A 16473-nucleotide genomic window follows, 5' to 3' on the forward strand; every position below is an offset into this window, starting at 1 on the left:
TATCAGACCACCATCGGACTTAAGTTTACAACTCAATCCAACAAAAAACCTCAGAAGAACGAGAGTTCCAACTTAAAAAAACACCCATATAGAGACCCGTTTGAAGACTAACTCAAATTTCTCCCCCTATGTCATTGAATGAGCAAAAGGGTCGAAAAATGAGTACTAACGCCCCTGAAGAATATCATCACGAAGTCGATGGAGGAGGGCTAGCGTTGTTGGGGTCGTTTGTTGATGTAGGGCCGGCCGCAGTTGGTGGGGAACGTAGCATGCAATTTCAAAAAAATTCCTACGCTCACGCAAGATCTATCTAGGAAATTCATAGCAATGAGATGGGGAGAGCATCTTCATACCCTTGAAGATCGCAAAGCGGAAGCATTTATCAACGCAGTTGATGTAGTCGTACACCTTCACGATCCATCCCGATCAAGTACCGAATGTACGGCACCTCCGCATTCAGCACACGTTCAGCTCGATGACGTCCTCGCCTTCTTGATCCAGCAAGACGGGCGAAGTAGTAGATGAGTTCCGGCAGCACGACGGCGTGGTGACGGTGTTGGTGAAGAACAATCTCCGCAGGGCCTCGCCAAGCACAGCAGAAACTATAACGGAGGATAAACTAGAGGGGACGGGGTTGCCGACACATGCCTTGGTGATTCTTGATGTGTTCCAGGTGCTAGCCCTGCCCCTCTATTTATATGTTGAGCCCGGGTTCGAAACTTGGAGTAAAAGCCTCCTCAAAGTCGGTTTTGCCCGCAAGGGAGAGTCCTTCTCGGACTTCCAGGACCAGACGCCACGGTCCTTGGCGCCTCGCACAGAGGCCATGGGCCTCGGCGTCTGGCCCAGGGCAAGACGCCAGGTTCTCCGGCGTTTGCCCCACTGACCTCCGAAAAACTCCTTTTGCACCGACCTAAATCCCCGTGGGCTTCACCCCTTAGTCGAACCATATCATCCTATATATCAATCTTTACCTCCGGACCATTCCGGAGCTCCTCGTCATGTCCGTGATCTCATTCAGGACTCCGAACAACATTCGGTCACCAACATACATAACTCATATAATACTATATCATCAACGAACGTTTAAGCGTGTGGACCCTACGGGTTTGAGAACTATGTAGACATGACCAAGACACCTCTCTAGTCAATAACCAATAGCGGAACCTGGATGCCCATATTGGCTCCTACATATTCTACGGAGATCTTTATCGGTCGGACCGCATAACAACATACGTTGTTCCCTTTGTCATCGGTATGTTACTTGCCCGAGATTCGATCGCCGGTATCCTCATACCTAGTTCAATCTCGTTACCGGAAGTCTCTTTACTCATTTTCGTAATGCATCATCCCATGACTAACTCATCAGTCACATTGCTTGCAAGGCTCATAGTGATGTGCATTACCGAGAGGGCCCAAAGATACCTCTCCGATACACGGAGTGACAAATCCTAATCTCGATCTATGCCAACTCAACAAACACCATCGGAGACACATGTAGAGCATCTTTATAATCACCCAGTTACGTTGTGACGTTTGATAGAACACAAGGTGTTCCTCTGGTATTCGGTAGTTGCGTAATCTCATAGTCAGAGGAACATGTATAAGTCATGAAGAAAGCAATAGCAATAAAACTAAATGATCATTAATGCTAAGCTAATGGATGGGTCTTGTCCATCACATCATTCTCTAATGATGTGATCCCGTTCATCAAATGACAACACATGGCTATGGTCAGGAAACTTAACCATCTTGATTAACGAGCTAGTCTAGTAGAGGCATACTAGGGGCACTCTGTTTGTCTATGTATTCACACATGTACTAAGTTTCCGGTTAATACAATTCTAGCATGAATAATAAACATTTATCATGATATAAGCAAATATAAATAACAATTTTATTATTGCCTCTAGGGCATATTTCCTTCAGTCTCCCACTTGCACTAGAGTCAATAATCTAGTTCACATCGCCATGTGATTTAACACCAATAGTTCACATCACCATGTGATTAGTTCACATCGCCATGTGACTAATACCCAAAGGGTTTTACTAGAGTCAATAATCTAGTTCACATCGCTATGTGATTAACACACAAAGAGTACTAAGGTGTGATCATGTTTTGCTTGTGAGAGAAGTTTAGTCAATGGGTCTGTCACATTCAAAGCTGTATGTATTTTGCAAATTTTCTATGTCTACAATGCTCTGCATCGAACTACTCTAGCTAATTTCTCCCACTTTCAATATGTATCCAGATTAAGAGTCAGAGTCATCCAGATCGGTGTTAAAGCTTGCATCAAGATAACTCTTTACGATGAAATCTTTATCACCTCCATAAACGAGAAATATTTCCTTAGTCCTCTAAGGATAATTTTGACCGCTGTCCAGTGATCTACTACTGGATCACTATTGTACCCCTTTGCCAAACTCATGGCAAGGTATACAATAGGTCTGGTATACAACATGGCATACTTTATAGAACCTATGGCTGAGTCATAGGGAATGACTTCCATTCTCTCTCTATCGTCTGCCATGGTCGGGTTTTGAGTCTTACTCAACTTCATACCTTACAACTCAGGCAAGTACTCCTTCTTTGACTGATCCATTTTGAACTCCTTCAAAATCTTATCAAGGTATGTACTCATTGAAAAATCTTATCAAGAGTCTTGATCTATCTCTATAGATCTTGAGGCCCAATATGTAAGCAGCTTCACCGAGGTCTTTCTTTGAAAAACTCCTTTCAAACACTCCTTTATGCTTTCCAGAAAATTCTACATCATTTCTGATCAACAATATGTCATTCACATATACTTATCAGAAAGGTTGTAGTGCTCCCACTCACTTTCTTGTAAATACAGGCTTCACGCAAGTCTGTATAAAACTATATGCTTTGATCAACTTATCAAAGCGTATATTCCAACTCCGAGATGCTTGCACCAGTCCATAGATGGATCGCTGGAGCTTGCACATTTTGTTAGCACTTTTAGGATTGACAAAACCTTCTGGTTATATCATATACAACTCTTCTTTAATAAATCCATTAAGGAATGCAGTTTTGATATCCATTTGTCAGATTTCATAAAATGTGGCAATTGCTAACATGATTCGGACATACTTTAAGCATCGATACGAGTGAGAAAATCTCATCATAGTCAACGCCTTGAACTTGTCGAAAACCTTTTGCGACAATTCGAGCTTTGTAGATAGTAACACTACTATCAGCGTCTGTCTTCCTCTTGAAGATCCATTTATTCTCAATGGCTCACCGATCATCGGGCAAGTCAATAAAAGTCCATCCTTTTTTCTCATACATGGATTCTATCTCAGATTTCATGGCCTCAAGCCATCTGTCGAAATCTGGGCTCATCATCGCTTCCTCATAGTTCGTAGGTTCATCATGGTCTAGTAACATGACTTCCAGAAAAGGATTACCGTACCACTCTGGTGCGCAACGTGCTCTGGTTGACTTACGAGGTTCGGTAGTAACTTGATCCGAAGTTTCATGATCATTATCATTAGCTTCCTCACTAGTTGGTGCAGGCATCACGAGAACTTTTTTTGTGATGAGCTACTTTCCAATTTTAGAGAAGGTACAATTACCTCATCAAGTTCTACTTTCCTCCCACTCACTTCTTTTGAGAGAAACTCCTTCTCTAGAAAGGATCCACTCTTAGCAACAAAGATCTTGCCTTCGGATCTGTGATAGAAGGTGTACCCAACAGTTTCTTTTGGGTATCCTATGAAGACAGACTTCTTTGATTTGGGTTTGAGCTTATCAGGTTGAAACTTTTTCACATAAGCATCGCAACCCCAAACTTTAAGAAACGACAGCTTAGGTTTCTTGCTAAACCACAGTTCATATGGTGTCGTCTCAATGGATTTTTAGACGGTGCCCTATTTAGCGTGAATGCAGCTGTCTCTAATGCATAATCCCAAAATGATAGTGGTAAATCGGTAAGAGACATCATAGATCACACCATATCTAATAAAGTACGGTTATGATGTTCGGACACACCATTAAGCTGTGGTGTTCTAGGTGGCGTGAGTTGCGAAACTATTCCACATTGTTTCAAATGAAGGCCAAACTCGTAACTCAAATATTCGCCTCCGCGATCAGATCTTAGAAACTTTATTTTCTTGTTACGACGATTCTCAACTTCACTCTGAAATTCTTTGAACTTTGAAATGTTTCAGACTTGTGTTTCATTAAGTAGATATACCCATATCTGCTCAAATCACCTGTGAAGGTTAGAAAATAACGATACCCGCCGCGAGCCTCAACACTCATCGGACCGCATACATCGGTATGTATTATTTCCAATAAGTCAGTGGCTCGCTCCATTGTTCTGGAGAACGGAGTCTTAGTCATCTTGCCCATGAGGCATGGTTCGCAAGCATCAAATGATTCATAATCAAGTGATTCGAAATGTCCATCCGCATGGATTTTCTTCATGCGCTTTACACCAATATGACCTAAACGGCAGTGCCACTAGTATGTTGCACTATCGTTATCAACTTTGCATCTTTTGGCATCAATATCATGAATATGTGTATTACTATGATCGAGATTCAATAAACCATTCACCTTGGGTGTATGACCACAGAAGGTTTTATTCATGTAAACAGAATAACAATTATTCTTTCACTTAAATAAATAATCGTATTGCAATAAACATGATCCAATCATATTATGCTCAATGCAAACAACAAATAACATTTATTTTAGGTTCAGCACTAATCCCGAAGGTAAAGGGAGTGTGCGATGGTGATCTTATCAACCTTTGGAATCATTTCCAACACACATCATCACCTCGTCCTCAACTAGTCTTTGTTCATTTTCTAACTCCCGTTTCGAGTTACTAATCATAGCAACTGAACCAATATCAAATACCCAGGGGCTACTATGAACACTAGTGAAGTACACATCAATAACATGTATATCATATATACTTTTGTTCACTTTGCCATCCTTCTTATCCACCAAGTATTTGGGGAAGTTCCGCTTCCAGTGACCATTTCCTTTGCAATAGAAGCACTCAGTTTTAGGCTTGGGTCTAGCTTTGGGCTTCTTCATGGGAGTGGCAACTTGCTTGCCATTCTTCTTGAAGTTCCCTTTCTTTCCCTTGCCCTTTTACTTGAAACTAGTAGTCTTGTCAACCATCAATATTTGATGCTTTTCTTGATTTCTACCTTCGTCGATTTCAGCATCTCGAAGAGCTCGGGAATCGTTTTCGTCATCCCTTGCATATTACAGTTCATCACGAAGTTCCACTAACTTGGTGATAGTGACTAGAGAACTCTGTCAATCACTATCTTATCTGGAAGATTAACTCCCACTTGATTCAAGCGATTGTAGTACTCAGACATTTTGAGCACATGCTCACTGGTTGAGCTATTCTCCTTCCATCTTGTAGGCAAAGTACTTGTCAGAGGTCTCATACCTCTCGACTCGGGCATGAGTCAGAAATACCAATTTCAGTTCTTGGAACATCTTATATGCTCCGTGGCTTTCAAAATGTTTTTGAAGTCCCGGTTCTAAGCCGTAAAGCATGGCACACTAAACTATCAAGTAGTCATCATACCGAGCTTGCCAAATGTTCATAACATCTGCATCTGCTCCTGCAATAGGTCCGTCACCTAGCGGTGCATCAAGGACATAATTCTTTTGTGCAGCAATGAGGATAATCCTCAGATCACGGACCCAGTCTGCATCATTGCTACTATCATCTTTCAACTTATTTTTCTCTAGGAACATATCAAAAATAAAACAGGGGAGCTATACACGAGCTATTGATCTACAACATAGATATGCAAAAACTATTAGGACTAAGTTCATGATAAATTAAAGTTCAATTAATCATATTACTTAAGAACTCCCACTTAGATAGACATCCCTCTAGTCATCTAAATGATCACGTGATCCATATCAACTAAACCATGTCCGATCATCACGTGAGATGGAGTAGTTTTCAATGGTGAACATCACTATGTTGATCATATCTACTATATGATTCACGCTCGACCTTTTGGTCTTAGTGTTCCGAGGCCATATCTGCATATGCTAGGCTCGTCAAGTTTAACCCGAGTATTCTGCATGTGCAAAACTGGCTTGTACCCGTTGTATGTGAACGTAGAGCTTATCACACCCGATCATCACGTGGTGTCTCAGCACGACGAACTGTAGCAATGGTGCATACTTAGGGAGAACACTTATACCTTGAAATTTAGTGAGGGGTCATCTTATAATGCTACCGCCGTACTAAGCAAAATAAGATGCATAAAGGATAAACATCACATGCAATCAAAATAACTGATATGATATGGCCATCATCATCTTGTGCCTTTGATCTCCATCTCCAAAGCACCGTCATGATCGCCGCCGTCACCGACTTGACACCTTGATCTCCATCGTAGCTTCATTGTCATCTCGCCAACTATTGCTTCAACGACTATCGCTACCACTTAGTGATAAAGTAAAGCAATTACATGGCGATTGCATTTCATACAATAAAGCGACAACCATAAGGCTCCTGCCAGTTGCCGATAACGGTTACAAAACATGATCATCTCATACAATAATTTATATCTCGTCACGTCTTGACCATATCACATCACAACATGCCCTGCAAAAACAAGTTAGACGTCCTCTACTTTGTTGTTGCACGTTTTACGTGGTTGCTACGGGCTTCTAGCAAGAACCGTTCTTACATACGCATCAAAAGCACAACAATTTTTCGTCAAGTGTGCTGTTTTAACCTTGAACAAGGACCGGGTGTAGTCAAACTCGATTGACCTAAAGTTGGAGAAAAAGACCCCCGCCAGCCACCTGTGTGCGAAGCACGTCGGTAGAACCAGTCTCATGAATGTGGTCATGTAATGTCGGTCTGGGCCGCTTCATCCAACAATACCGCCGAATCAAAGTAAGACGTTGCTGGTAAGCGGTATGACTATTATCGCCCACAACTCTTTGTGTTCTACTCGTGCATATAACATCTACGCACAGACCTGGCTCTGATGCCACTGTTGGGGAATGTAGCATGCAATTTCAAAAAATTTCCTACGCTCACGCAAGATCTATCTAGGAGATGCATAGCAACGAGAGGGGGAGAGCATCTTCATACCCATGAAGATCGTAAAGCGGAAGCGTTCATCAACGCAGTTGATGTAGTCATACACCTTCACGATCCGTCCCGATCAAGTACCGAACGTACGGCACCTCCGCGTTCAACACACGTTCAGCTCGATGACGTCCTCGCCTTCTTGATCTAGCAAGACGGGCGAAGTAGTAGATGAGTTCCGGCAGCACGACGGCGTGGTGACGGTGTTGGCGAAGAACAATCTCCACAGAGCTTCGCCAAGCACAACAGAAACTATAACGGAGGATAAACTAGAGGGGACGGGGTTGCCGGCACACGGCTTGGTGTTCTTGATGTGTTCTAGGTGCTAGCCCTGCCCCTTTATTTATATGTTAAGCCCTCGGGTCAAAACTTGATGTAAAAGCCTCCTCAAAGTCGGATTTGCCCGCAAGGAAGAGTCCTTCTCGGACTTCCAGGACCAAACGCCACGGTCCTTGGCGTCTGGCCCAGATGCCATGGGCCTTGGCGTCTGGCCCAAGGCCAGACGCCAGGGTCTCCGGCGTTTGGCCCCCTGGCCTCCGCAGAACTCCTTTTGCACCGACCTAAAGCCCCGTGGGCTTCACCCCTTGGCAGAACCATATGATCCTATCTATCAATCTTTACCTCCGGACCATTCCAGAGCTCCTCGTCATGTCCGTGACCTCATCCGGGACTCCGAACAACATTCGGTCACAAACATACATAACTCATATAATACTATATCGTCAACAAACATTTAAGCATGCGGACCCTATGGGTTCGAGAACTATGTAGACATGACCGAGACACCTCTCTGGTCAAGAACCAATAACGGAACCTGGATGCCCATATTGGCTCCTACATATTCTACGAAGATCTTTATCGGTCGAACCGCATAACAACATACGTTGTTCCCTTTGTCATCGGTATGTTACTTGCCCGAGATTCGATCGTCGGTATCCTCATACCTAGTTCAATCTCGTTACTGGCAAGTCTCTTTACTCGTTTCCGTAATGCATCATCCCGTGACTAACTCATTAGTCACATTGCTTGCAAGGCTCATAGTGATGTGCATTACCGAGAGGGCCCAGAGATACCTCTCCGATACACGGAGTGACAAATCCTAATCTCGATCTATGCCAACTCAACAAAAACCATCGGAGACACCTATAGAGCATCTTTATAATCACCCAGTTATGTTGTGACGTTGGATAGCACACAAGGTGTTCCTCCGATATTCGGGAGTTGCATAATCTCATAGTCAGAGGAACATGTATAAGTCATGAAGAAAGCAATAGCAATAAAACTAAACGATCATTAATGCTAAGCTAACGGATGGGTCTTGTCCATCACATCATTCTCTAATGATGTGATCCCGTTCATCAAATGACAACACATGTCTATGGTCAGGAAACTTAACCATCTTTGATTAACGAGCTAGTCTAGTAGAGGCATACTAGGGACACTCTATTTGTCTATGTATTCACACATGTACTAAGTTTCCGGTTAATACAATTCTACCATGAATAATAAACATTTATCATGATATACGCAAATATAAATAACAACTTTATTATTGCCTCTAGGGCATATTTCCTTCAGCAGTGTCATCCAAGTCTTCATTTTCATCAGTCTCGCGTGATGAAGAATAGGAGCTGGCCACCAAGTGAGGAACTTTGACCTTCTTGAATTTCTTCGAAGGTGGCTGAGACCAGTCAAAGTCCTGCTTGAAGCCATCTGCTTGAGATCTTCTTCACTGTAGAGATGCGACAAAACAGCCCAGGTGCGATCAAATACTTCATGCAGATAGTAATGGTACTTCTTCACAGAGTTCTACGTGATTGTCATGTTCTGAAGAATTGAACCAAACTGTCGTTTGACCCATTTGTGGTTGCGATCGACCTTCTGATGAAGACTGAGGAGAAGCTCACGATCAGTCAGCACCCTTGGAGCAGTGGCTTGAGGATTTGGCTTTGAAGCATTTGTGGCAGTGTCATGAGTGGCAGAGTCATCATTGGTGGAGTAGGATGCAGCTTTGTGAAACTGGCCATACAATGCACAAGTGCCTTCATCAATAATAGTAGCCTTGCCCTTCTCATCAGATGACGAAACATGCCGTTTGAAGATCTCTATTGGGGGCAAGAAGTTGTGATGATTTAGAACATCAGCCTTGTAGTTGATTGAAGACCTTGATCGGATAATTCTCATGATCTAGGGAGCGTAAGGCTTCAATTCAAACGGTGAAAGAGCGACATTGGCCAAAGTCCTCATGAAGAAATCATGGTAGTTGATAGGCACACCATGTATGATGTTGAAAAGCAGATTCTTCATGATGCCAACGACCTCTTCTTCATTAGAGTTGTGGCCCTTGATTGGACTGAGGGTCTTGTGAAGGAAATATGCCCTAGAGGCAATAAATAAAGTTGTTATTTGTATTTCCTTATATCATGATAAATATTTATTATTCATGCTATAATTGTATTAATTAACCGGAAACTTAGTACATGTGTGAATACATAGAAAACATAGTGTCCCTAGTATGCCTCTACTTGACTAGCTCGTTAATTAAAGATGGTTAAGTTTCCTAGCCATAGACATGTGTTGTCATTTGATGAACGGGATCACATCATTAGATAATGATGTGATGGACAAGACCCATCCGTTAGCTTAGCACTATGATTGTTTAGTTTATTGCTATTGATTTCTTCATGACTTATACATGTTCCTATGACTATGAGATTATGCAACTCCCGAATACTAGAGGAACACTTAGTGTGCTATCAAATGTCACAACGTAACTGGGTGATTATAAAGATGCTCTACATGTGTCTCCGATGGTGTTTGTTGAGTTGGCATAGATCGAGATCAGGATTTTCACTCCGATTGTTGGAGAGGTATCTCTGGGCCCTCTCGGTAATGCACATCACTATAAGCCTTGCAAGCAATGTGACTAATGAGTTAGTTGCGATGATGCATTACGGAATGAGTAAAGAGACTTGCCGGCAACGAGATTGAACTAGGTATGATGATACCGACGATCGAATCTCGGGCCATTAACATACCGATGACAAAGGGAACAACGTATGTTGTTATGCGGTTTGACCGATAAAGATCTTCGTAGAATATGTAGGAGCCAATATGAGCATCTAGGTTTCGCTATTGGTTATTGACCGGAGATGTGTCTCGGTCATGTCTACATAGTTCTCGAACCCGTAGGGTTCGCACGCTTAATGTTCGATGACGGTTTGTATTATGAGTTATGTGATTTGATGTACCGAAGGTTGTTCGGAGTCCCAGATGAGATCACGGACATGACAAGGAGTCTCAAAATGGTCGAGACATAAATATTGATATACTGGACCATGTTATTCGGACACCGGAAAGTGTTCCGGATGGTTTCGGGTAAAACCGGAGTGCCGGAGGGGTTACCGGAACCCCCCGGGGGAACTAATGGCCCCCCATGGGCCTTATTGGAGAGAGAGGAGGGCAGCCAGGGCAGGCCATCCCCCCCTTGCAGTATGAATTGGACAAGGGGAGGGGGGGAGGGCGGCGCCCCCCTTTCCTTCTCCCTCTTCCTCTCCTTCCTTCCCCCTCTCTCCCTCTTGGTGGATTTCTACTAGGACTTGGAGTCCTAGTAGGACTCCCCTCCTTGGGCGCGCCTGATACGTCCGTTTTGCATCATGTTTCCTTTCTGTTATTTATAATGTTTTTATCCATAATAAAGCTTTTTGGAGTAATTCTAATGCCTTTTCTCTCATAATTTACAAGGAACACACCAAGAGGGAGAATTCTGGCAGCTGGAAATCTGGACCTGGAAAAGCTACGTCAGGCCACCTATTCTGCACAACTCCAAATGAGCTAAAACTTCACGGAGAATTTTTATGAATTATTTGAGGAATATTGGAGCCAATAAACACCAGAGGGGGGCCTCCTCGGCCCACCTCCGGTGCCCATCTTTGGGTATATAAGTCATTTTGACCTTGAAAAAAAGAAGGGAGAGCCTTTCGGGACGAAGTGCCACCGTCTCGAGGCGGAACTTGGGCAGGAGCACTTTTTCCCTCCGGCAGAGCGATTCTACCGGGGGAACTTCCCTCCCGGAGGGGGAAATCATCGTCATCATCATCACCAACAACTCTCCCATCTTGGGGAGGGCAATCTCCATCAACATCTTCACCAGCACCATCTCCTCTCAAACCCTAGTTCATCTCTTGTATTCAATCTTGTTACCGGAACTATAGATTGGTGCTAGGGGGTGACTAGTAGTGTTGATTACATCTTGTAGTTGATTACTATATGGTTTATTTGGTGGAAGATTATATGTTCAGATCCATTATGCATATTAATACCCCTCTAATCATGAGCATGTCCTTTTTTGTGAGTAGTTCCTTTTTTTCTTGAGGTCACGGGACAAATCATGTTGCAAGTGATCATGTGAATTTGATATGTGTTCGATATTTTGATGGTATGTATCTTGTCATTACCTTAGTGGTGTCATGTGAACGTCGACTACATGACACTTCACCATATTTGGGCCTAAGGGAATGAATTGTGGAGTAGTAAATAGATGGTGGGTTGCGAGAGTGACAGAAACTTAAACCCCAGTTTATGCACTACTCCGTAAGGGACCGGTTGGATCCTAGAGTTTAATGTTATGGTTAGAATTTATTCTTAATAATTTTCTCGTAGTTGCGGATGCTTGCGGGAGGGTTAATCATAAGTAGGAGGTTTGTTCAAGTAAGTACAGCACCTAAGCACCGGTCCACCCACATATCAAATTATCAAAGTAGCGAACGCAAATCAAACCAACATGATGAAAGTGACTAGATGAAATTCCCGTGTACCCTCAAGAATGCTTTGCTCACTATAAGAGACTGTTTTGGCCTGTACTTTGCCTCAAAAGGATTGGACTACCTTGCTGCATACTTGTTACAATTATCGTTACTTGCTCGTTACAAATTACCTTGCTATCAAACTACTTGCTACTTACAATTTCAGCACTTGCAGACATTACCTTACTGAAAACTACTTGTCATTTCCTTCTGCTCCTCGTTGGGTTCGACACTCTTACTTATCAAAAAGAGCTATAATTGATCCCCTATACTTGTGGGTCATCAAGGCTATTTTCTGGCGCCGTTGTCGGAGAGTGAAGTGCCTTTGGTAAGTGGAATTCGGTAAGGAAACATTTATATAGTGTGCTGAAATTTATTGTCACTTGCTACTATGGAAAATAATCCTTTGAGGGGTTTGTTCGGGGTATCTTCACCTCGTCCGGGACCACAATTAATTGCCCCTCAACCTACAACACCTACTGAAAATATTGAATATGAAATTTCTTCGGGTATGATAGAACAACTGCTAGCTAATCCTTATACAGGAGATGGAACCGAACATCCTGATATGCACTTGATATATGTGGAACAAATTTGTGGATTGTTTAAGATTGCAGGTTTACTGGAAATGAGGTGATGAGAAAGTTTTTCCCTTTATCTTTGAAGGGAACAATATTGGCATGGTATAGGCTATGCGATGATATTGGATCATGGAATTGGAATCGTTTGAAATTGGAGTTCCACCGAAAAATTTATCCTATGCATCTAGTTCATCGTGATCGGAATTATATATATATAATTTCTGGCCTCGTGAAGGAGAAAGTATCGCTCTAGCTTGGGGGAGGCTTAAGTCAATGTTATATTCATGCCCCAATCATGAGCTCTCAAGAGAAATTATTATTCAGAATTTTTATGCTCGGCTTTCTCGTAATGATCAAACCATGCTGGATACTTCTTGTGTTGGTTCCTTTATGAAGAAAACTATTGAATTTCGGTGGGATTTTTTGGAAAGGATTAAATGTAACTCTGAAGATTGGGAACTCGACGAAGGTAAAGAGTCAGGTATAAAGCTTAAGTATGATTGTGTTAAATCTTTTATGGATACCGATGCTTTTCAAAAGTTTAGCACTAAATATGGACTTGACTCTGAGATAGTAGCCTCCTTTTGTGAATCATTTGCGACTCATGTTGAACTCCCTAAAGAGATGTGGCTTAACTATCACCCCCCTATTAAAGAAGAAACCAGAGAACCGGTACCAGTCAAAGAAGAAACTATACTTTATAATGTTGATCCAGTTGTTCCTACTGCTTATATTGAGAAACCACCTTTCCCTGTTAGGATAAAGGAACATGCTATATGGTTAACAAGAGCTCTGTTAGAACACCTAAACCAAATGAAAAAATTAGAGTTGAACCTAATATTGCTATGGTTAAAGATCTCTTAGAAGAAGATGTGGATGGGCATGTTACCTACTTCTGTGCAGAAAATTGCCAAACCTGAAAAAAGGGATAAAAATAGACCAGTTGTTGGCCTGCCTGTCATGTCAGTTAATATAGGAGATCACTGTTATCATGGTTTATGTGACATGGGTGCTAGTGTGAGTGCTATTCCTTACAATTTATATCAAGAAATTAGGGAAGACATAGCACCTACAGAGTTAGAAGACATAGATGTTACTATTAAACATGTTAATAGAGACACGATATCACCTTGTGGGATTATTAGAGATGTTGAAGTCTTGTGTGGGAAAATAAAATACCCTACTGATTTTCTTGTTCTTGGTACCCCGCAAGATGACTTCTGTCCCATTATCTTTGGTAGACTGATGACCCACAAGTATAGGGGATCTATCGTAGTCCTTTCGATAAGTAAGAGTGTCGAACCCAACGAGGTGCAGAAGGAAATGATAAGTGGTTTCCAGCAAGGTATTCTCTGCAAGCACTAAAATTATAGGTAACAGATAGTTTTGTGATAAGATAATTTGTAAAGAGCAACAAGTAACAAGAGTAAATAAAGTGCAGCAAGGTGGCCCAATCCTTTTTGTAGCAAAGGACAAGCCTGGACAAACTCTTATATAGAGGAAAGCGCTCCCAAGGACACATGGGAATTATCGTTAAGCTAGTTTTCATCACGTTCATATGATTCGCGTTCGGTACTTTGATAATTTGATATGTGGGTGGACTGGTGCTTGGGTGCTGCCCTTACTTGGACAAGCATCCCACTTATGATTAACTCCTATTGCAAGCATCCGCAACTACAAAAGAAGTATTAAGGTAAACCTAACCATAGCATGAAACATATGGATCCAAATCAGCCCCTTACGAAGCAACACATAAACTAGGGTTTAAGCTTCTGTCACTCTAGCAACCCATCATCTACTTATTACTTCCCAATGCCTTCCTCTAGGCCCAAACAATGGTGAAGTGTCATGTAGTTGACGTTCACATAACACCACTAGAGGAGAGACAACATACATCTCATCAAAATATCGAACGAATACCAAATTCACATGACTACTAATAGCAAGACTTCTCCCATGTCCTCAGGAACAAACGTAACTACTCACAAAGCATATTCATGTTCATAATCAGAGGAGTATTAATATGCATAAAGGATATGAACATATGATCTTCCACCAAATAAACCAACTAGCCTCAACTACAAGGAGTAATCAAGACTACTAGCGACCTACAGGTACCAATCTTAGACTTAGAGACAAGAATTGGATACAAGATATGAACTAGGGTTTGAGAGGAGATGGTGCTGGTGAAGATGTTGATGGATATTGGCCCCCTCCCGATGAGAGGAGCGTTGGTGATGACGATGGCGATGATTTCCCCCTCCCGGACGGAAGTGTCCCCGGCAGAACAGCTCCGCCGGAGCCCTAGATTGGTTCCGCCAAGGTTCCGCCTCGTGGCGGCGGAGTCTCGTCCCGAAAGCTTGCTTATGATTTTTCTTCGGACGAAAGACTTCATATAGCAGAAGATGGGCACCGGAGGGCCACCAGGGGGCCCACGAGGCAGGGGGCGCGCCCAGGGGGGTAGGGCACGCCCCCACCCTCGTGGCCAGGGTGTGGGCCCCCTCTGGTATTTTCTTCGCTCAGTATTTTTTATTATTTCCAAAAACAACTTCCGTGGAGTTTCAGGACTTTTGGAGTTGTGCAGAATAGGTCTCTAATATTTGCTCCTTTTCCAGCCCAGAATTCCAGCTGCCGGCATTCTCCCTCTTTATGTAAACCTTGTAAAATAAGAGAGAATAGGCATAAGTATTGTGACATAATGTGTAATAACAGCCCGTAATGCAATATATATCGATATAAAAGCATGATGCCAAATGGACATATCATAGACCTTTCTTGAACACAGTTAATGCTAGGATAGATTGCCAGAAACAAACTGTGGGTGTTAGCTTTGGTGATGAGTCTCATGCATGAGTTTAATTTTTCCAAGTTTAGTAGAAACCATCATGAAAAAGAATTGCCTAGTAAGGACGAATTAATTGGTCTTGCTTCTATTGATGTGCCGCCTACTGATCCTTTAGAACAATACTTGCTAGACCATGAAAATGATTTACATATGCATGAAAGAAATGAAATAGATAATATTTTGTTTGAACAACGTCCTCTACTTAAACACAATTTGCCTATTGAAACTCTAGGAGGTCCTCCTCCACCTAAAGGTGATCCTGTGTTTGAATTAAAAAAATTGCCAGACACTTGGAAATATGCTTATCTTGATGAAAAGAAAATATACCTGTTATTATCAGTGCTAACCTTTCAGAACATGAAGAAGAAAGATTATTGAAAGTTCTAAGGAAGCACCGAGCTGCTATTGGATATACTCTTGATGATTTAAAGGGCATTAGTCCCACTCTCTGTCAGCACAAAATTAATATGGAACCTGATGCTAAACCAGTTGTTGATCATCACTGTCGACTAAATCCGAAGATGAAAGGGGTGGTAAGAACGGAAATATTAAAACTTCTGGAAGCAGGTATAATCTATCCCATAGCTGATAGTAGATGGGTAAGTCCTATTCATTGTGTCCCTAAGAAGGGAGGTATAACTGTTGTTCCTAATGATAAGAATGAACTTATTCCACAAAGAATTGTTACACGCTACAGAATGGTAATTGATTTTAGAAAATTAAAAAAAGCAACTAGAAAATATCATTACCCTTTGCCTTTTATTGATCAAATGCTCAAAATAGTATCTAAGCACACACACACACACACACTTCTGCTTCCTTGATGGATATTCTAGCTTTTCACAAATACCTGTTTCTCAACCTAATCAAGAAAAGACCACTTTTACTTGTCCTTTCGGAACATATGTGTATAAACGTATGCCTTTCGGTTTATGTAATGCACCTGCTACCTTTCAAAGATGCATGATGGCTATATTCTCTGACTTTTGTGAAAAGATTGTTGAGGTTTTCATGGATGATTTCTCTGTTTATGTGAAGTCTTTTGATGATTGTTTAAGCAATCTTGATCGAGTTTTGTAGAGATGTGAACAACCAAATCTTGTTTTGGATTGGGAGAAGTGCCACTTTAT

Source organism: Triticum aestivum, chromosome 6D, assembly GCF_018294505.1.
Source record: "Triticum aestivum cultivar Chinese Spring chromosome 6D, IWGSC CS RefSeq v2.1, whole genome shotgun sequence".
Classification (NCBI taxonomy): Eukaryota; Viridiplantae; Streptophyta; class Magnoliopsida; order Poales; family Poaceae; genus Triticum; species Triticum aestivum.